The sequence below is a fragment of the Cynara cardunculus genome, unplaced genomic scaffold, assembly GCF_001531365.2.
Source record: "Cynara cardunculus var. scolymus isolate 2C unplaced genomic scaffold, CcrdV1 Un_Scaffold_1874, whole genome shotgun sequence".
In the NCBI taxonomy this organism is placed as follows: domain Eukaryota; kingdom Viridiplantae; phylum Streptophyta; class Magnoliopsida; order Asterales; family Asteraceae; genus Cynara; species Cynara cardunculus.
Window position 1 is genome coordinate 45,804 of NW_020200900.1, and position 6,719 is coordinate 52,522.

The 6,719-nt window shown below is 35.4% G+C and overlaps 1 non-coding gene across 1 annotated transcript; it reads right to left on the reverse strand.

Annotated features, from left to right (window-relative positions):
- Positions 1–6,387: 6,387 nt before the first annotated feature.
- On the reverse strand, positions 6,388–6,494 carry LOC112502757. Its single transcript, XR_003067756.1, has one exon. It is a non-coding gene; the product is annotated as a small nucleolar RNA R71 (small nucleolar RNA).
- Positions 6,495–6,719: the final 225 nt, after the last annotated feature.

Below are 6,719 nucleotides of genomic sequence, written 5' to 3' on the forward strand. Positions count from 1 at the left end.
AAACACCTGCAACCAAAAACTCGAAAGAATTTGATATTAGGTATTCTTTTGTTTATTATCTCATACGGAGTTTTACCAAACCTTTTGTGAATGAGGGATCAGTTCTGGGTAAAACAAACAGTCGCCACTGCTTCAGCCCATAAGAATAGTAGAAGCTTTGAACAGGCAAGAAGAGTACGCGCCACTTCCACCAATGTTCTGTTCTTACGCTTAACGACACCGTTCTGTTGCGGTGTCCGGGCTGCCGAGAACGTATGTATGACACCGATGGATTCGAGGAATGAACCGAGTGTATTGTTCTTGAATTCAGTTCCGTTGTCAGTTCTGATTTTCTGAACTGGCAGTTGCAGATTATTTTGGACTGTCATCAAGAAAGAGATAATTGTCTCGGCCGCTTCATCCTTTGACCTCAGAAAATGAACCCAGGTATATCTCGAGTAGTCGTCGACTATGACCAACACATACTTCTTTCCATTAATGCTTTGGACTGACATAAAACCATATAGATCCATATGGAGTAAATGTAGAAGGCGATCGGTGTTAAACTCTGTCTTCAGCTTATGTGAAACTTTCTTCAGTTTGCTCATCTCACATGCACTACATACATGATCTTTATGAAACTTTAGGTCTGGGATGCCTTTAACCAAGTTGTCACAAACCAACTTGTTCAGATATTTGAAGTTTAAATGGGAAAGACGTCGATGCCATAGCAGATTATGCTTCAACGATGCCTTGGATATCAAGCAGACGTCAGTATCTACTTGTGTGTTGGATAGGTCAATTGTGTAGAGGTTCAATCTTCTGATTCCGGCGAGAAGCTCCTTACCATCAGTAGTTCGGGTGTTGTACTGGTTAGCTTTAAAACAAACTTCTAAATTCTTATCACAAAATTGACCTATGCCAAAAAGATTATGTCCAAGTCCTTCGACATACGACACTTTATTTATCATTAAATTCTCAGAAATTACGTCATCGTATCCAAGGATAGGCGCGTATTGATCGTTTCTGAATCTTACCGTACCTCCAAAAGATTCAACATAGTTAGATAATAAATCTTTTCTACCAGTCATGTGCTTAGAACATCCGGAGTCTAAGAACCACACATGCCGGTTAACCTGCAAAAGTGAATCAATTGGGTTTTGGTACCCATTTTAGTTTGGGTCCTTTAAGCTCATATCTCGTTGGTGGTATGTTGTATGTACCAAACCAAGATAAAGCAGTTAAAGCAAAATGCATGAAATGATAAGGCTTAAAAGAAGTAAAAGACTTAAGTAATTCATTCAATCCACACGGAGAACAATTATTTTTACCATTTCTAATATCAAACAATTCATCTACTGAATATCTTTTTACAGAATTATTCAATGTAGAATCATTTTATACAGACTTAGTAAAATTATTCTTCTTCTGTCGAGTTGATGATTTTAATTCTTCTTTTACCCTCCAAACCTTCTTAAACTTCATCGGGTTATCTGAAACAGGAAAAATAAAACCATCAGATTAAATGAATGATGAACTTTATGTTTAATTTTCTTATTTGTAAGCTTCTTCTGTTTCCTTGAATTCTATTTAATTTTAATTTTTTTATAATACAAATCCTCATAAACAGGTTTTTCATTAAAATTCTTTTCTAAATGTGAAGCTAAGTCAGAGTCCTTAGTCATATCATTTTTAACAAGGAAATCTTCATGACTGGGTAGTTTTTTCGAAAAGTCGAACTGATCAATCTCATCGTCCAAACAGACTTCTGAATTCAAGATATCGGAAAAATTAACTTCTTCATTTAAAATATTTATTTATTTTGAATCAGGAAGCTTCACTTAGAGATTTATTGCACGAGAAATACTCAGATTCAACATGTTCCGTTTTTACTTTGAAATTTTGTAAATTTTCAATTTTATTTAAAACTTCCTGTTTTTGTTGATTAAATGAAAGTCGTTCTTCATTTAAAATCTTTTCCAGCTGAACCATTTGTTTTTCTAATATTAATGTTGGAGTATAAAATTTTGGTTCAGCAGGTTTAGATTCAAGCTCTGCTTTAGAATTGCTATGAAAATAATCAGTTGAAAGTACAGTCTTGATTTTTATAGCTATCATTTAAGTTTTTATAATCAAACGGAACCTGCATTTTGTCTTCTCTTTGACTATTAAAATCTTTTCGTTGTTCTACCTCATCAGAAGATTTTGTAAATTTAATTGAAAACTCGGGTCCGCAATCAAGATATTCAAATTTATACAGAGTCGGTGTATAATATAAAGCCTTTCCTAAAAATTTTGAATTTTCGTACCCCAACCCTTCCCGAGGGTTAAAGAATCTTGTTTCAGAGGGTTTGTTCAGAAAAATTGTTTAATCAGTCTGCCCTCTCTTATATAAATTTTTTTCCTTAGACTTCAATTTTGCATTTAATTGAATTATTTGTAAATCAAGCTTACTTATTTTAACAACCAGTTCTTCATTAACTAATCCTAACGATTTATATCGTTCCTTGGAATCAAATAGCTCGGCTTTTAAGATATTGGATTTTTCATTAAATGTTTTAGATTCAGATAACAGAGATTTTGCCCAGTCCAAATTTCCAGCATTTTCATCAAATAATTTGATGTATTTTTCTTTTTGCGTTTGTATTTCTTTTTCAAAATTATTTGAACGCAATTTTTCTGTTTTTAATTGTTGCTGGAAAGATTGGAGTTTAAGCATCATCTTATGCATCTGATTAATGCATGATTTGTCCAATACCTCTTCTTCCACTTCAGCACTTTGTTCTTCTCTTTCATCTGAAGAATAACTCTAAGTTCTAGCCATCAAACAAATATGAGCAACAGCTTCAGATTTTTCCTCCCCATAGGTTCAGTTTAACCAATGATCGTCTTCTGCCATAAGTGCTTTACCCGCATCTCTTTGTTTCGAGAGAAGAAATTTGTTTTTATAGTAGTCGGTATTTCTCGTTACCGGCTTTCTGCAGTTTACAGCAAAATGGCCTAGCTTGCCACAGTTGTAGCACTTTGTGTGCTCATCTGCTACGCCTTTGTCAAATTTCTTCTTTTCTTTCGGCTTCTTCTCGTATTTCTTTTCAAATCTCTTTTCTTCATATTTCTTTTTCTCACCGAATTTATCTTTAAATTCTTATTTTGAGCCAGACGAGAATCTCAGATTGATTGAGTGCGGTCTTTTCTGAAACTTCTTTTGGAATGCCTTAGTTAGCATCGCCATGGCATTTTTGATTTCTTTCATTGCAGAGTCAGAATCAGTGATGTCACTTCCTTCAGTCACCGTTTCACTTGATTGGCTTATCTCTTTTACTTGCTTCCCATATCTGCTTTTTAGTTTCTTCTCAGACACAAAAGCTAAAGGATCAGCAACTTCCTTCTCTTTCTTCTTCTCGGAATCTCGAACCTCCAAAACTTCTTCCTCGTTCTGCTTTAGAGTTTCATAAACCCATATATGTCAATATCAGATAACGATTTGTTAAATCTGATATGATTAGCATAAGGTTTCCACTCTGGTTGAAGGTTGTTGAGGAATTTAACATTTATCTCTATGACAGTTTTAGAGATTTCGTTCTTAGTCAGCTCATTAAGTAGTTTGGTAAGCCTATCATAAACATGGTCAAGGCTCTCTCCTTCTTTAGCCTTGAACTCTTCATAAGCAGATATACAATTAGTAATCTTCAACTGAGTTCCCACTTTGGAACCCATCATCATCTTTTCAATTTGAACCCACATGTTGTGACCAAATGATTTTTGGCTATCAATACTCGTGTAGATATCGTTGGTCAGTGCTTGCATCATGTAGGACTTGCATAGCACATCAGCATGGGCTCTCTCCTTCTCTTCAGCAGTGTATCTATCTTTTTCTTTGATTATTCACTGAGCAGGTGATACGTACTAAGTATTTAGTACGTAAAGTACTTTTTTATTCTCTTTTAAATAGGTTATTTTCCATTTATATCCCAACTTTGAGTCATTTTATCTGTTTTCTCTGTTTTTATGCTAAGAAGATTGATGAACCTGTTTCTAGTGAATTTTGGTCTAAACTAAGCTTATTTTGGACAGATTGGAGCAGGTCGATGCTGTGGAAATTTGGTAGCATGACCTGAACGCAGATGAAGAGATGGATGAGACTTGAAGTTGACCGACATGACTTGGGAAGACATTTGAGAGCTTTCTAAGGTTGAACCAGCAGTAGTTTAATCAGATTAGCTGGAGTTTACAAGACTAATGAAGTTACTTTCTAAATATTAGTTTGCTAAAGTGTACTTTTTGGTTCCTTTTGAACTAAGTGGGTGTGAAATGACCTTTTTRMCCTCACTCCATCCYTAGTATAMAAAGGGATGTTGGGAGGAGTATTCAACACACCTCACCTACCACACCTTCCACACTTTACTCCATATTCTCTCTTGTTTCTCTCAAGTAGGTTGACATCCTACTTGAAGAACAAGTTTCCTAATATTAAGAAATCTTTTGGTTACATTTCGAGTTCCTATTAATTGCTTTATTTAATCGCTTTCTTTATATTATCGTTATTTGTATTCCATCTTTTATTTATTTACGCTTACTTGCATTTTATTTTCGTCATTTATTTATTACGCTTTCCGCATCTTTATTATTTCGTCATTTATATTCCGTCATTTACTTTCTGCATTTATATTATGTCTTTATTTACCGCACTTTATATTTCTTGTTATTTACTTTTCGTCATGAGTAGCTAATTTTATTAGCTCGGGTGTATGACGAAAAAAGTGAATTTTTAAACCAAAATATAGTCGACCCTTTCATGTAACAACGATGTTTTACTTTTTCATTTCAAGTTTTATAAAACCAATGACACTTCTTGACGAGTTGATCACTTTGAAAGTGTTAAAGTGCCGTGGACTCTAAGCTGAGCCATTGTTTGCACGTCAACTTGGATGATATGGAAAGTAGACTTGAGAGAGTTGCTAACAAAGAGATTTGTTGTCCATATTTTCTAAGTTGTTAATTCTTGACGGGTTGATCACTCTGAAGTGTTAAAGTGGAATGGATTCAGAGATGAGCCATTCAGAACACATCAACTTGAATGATATGGGAATCTACTCGAGAAAGTGATTTTTTTAACAAAGAGATTTATTTATCAATATACTTTGAAGACACCATTTGTCACTTTCACTGGTGTGGATACCTCATAGAGATATGGGTTGAAAGCTATAATATCAATGCATTAGTGAAGTCCGAGAGGAATACCTTCAAAGTAATTGGTAAAAATAGTTGTTACTGATTGACTGTTGTTGCAATCTGTCAGCATGGTCTCATGCTGTAGCATTTTGACAATATTGGTCGACTGGAAATAGTATTTACATCTCACCCGAAAAGTCATACACCCTAGCTTGCTTTTATTATTCTGTTATCTCCTATTTTTAGTTGTGTTAACTCTGTTCTAATCAAAGTCTTTGAATTCGCCTTCTGAAATCATTTCTTTAACTTTAATTTCTTTTAAACTTTTACTACGATCCATGTGGACGATATCCGGTACTTATACCACTTTTATTACTTGAAAAACGATATTGGGACTATTTGTATACTTGCTTTTAGTCATGATTGTAGTCTGTGGTTTCCACGCGATCAAATTTTCTGCGCCGCTGTCGGGGAATAGTTAGTTAAAAGTTTTCTTTTTAGTAAAGTAAAAGATTTGATTTTTCTTCTCTCGTTTTTAAACCGTTTTGAAAATAGTGTAAGTCAGGGAGACAACACGGGGAAATTATTTTATTGGATCCCGATATTGAGAGAACGTTTCGCCAAAGAAGGAGGGCTCAAAGAGCAATTTTTGCTCTACTCTCTCCTAACATGGAGTTACCTCCCCCAATCATCCCTGAGATTCCACATTTAGAAAATCAACCGCCTGCCTTTGGGACAATACCACCATTTCCAAATTTTCCGCAAGAACACCATCATCATAATAATCATAATGAGGACACAGAATCGGAAAGTAATGAATAACCAAAAGAGCAAACTCCGAACATCAGTAATTTGGCAAATTCCAAAAATGGAAGGATCATGGACTATGCCATCCCAGATTTTGAGCAATTAAATTCTGGGATAGTTAGGCCACATATGACCGCTCTTCATTTCGAACTAAAACCAATTATGTTTCACATGCTGCAAACAAACGGACAATTTGCCGAATTACCTTCAGAGGACCCACACTCACATTTGAAATCCTTTATAGAAATCACTGATGCTTTCCTGATCCCGGGAGTGTCTAATGATACTCTGAGACTCACTTTATTCCCATTTTCTCTAAGGGATCGGATAAAGGCATGGTTTAATTCATTAACTCCGGGGTCTGTGCCTTCATGGAGTAACATGGCGGAAAAGTTGTTGCGAAAATATTTCCCACCAACTAGGAACGCTAAGTCCAGAAATGAAATTTTTCTTTTTAAACAAATGGACGATGAAGTTGTTCCTGACGCTTGGAAAAGGTTCAAAGAGTTGTTAAGGAGATGCCCTCACCATGGCATCCCGTACTGTATTCAACTCGAGACGTTTTACAATGGGTTAAGTCCCATTGCTAAACAGATGCTCGATGCGACTGCGGACGGAGCCTTTACAGCTGTGACCTACAATAAAGGATATGAGATCCTAGAAAAAAATATCTGCTAATAATGGATATTGGGTTGATCCACGTGCTCAACCGCAAAAGAAGACAGCAGGAATACATGATGTTGATGCATATACTGCATTGA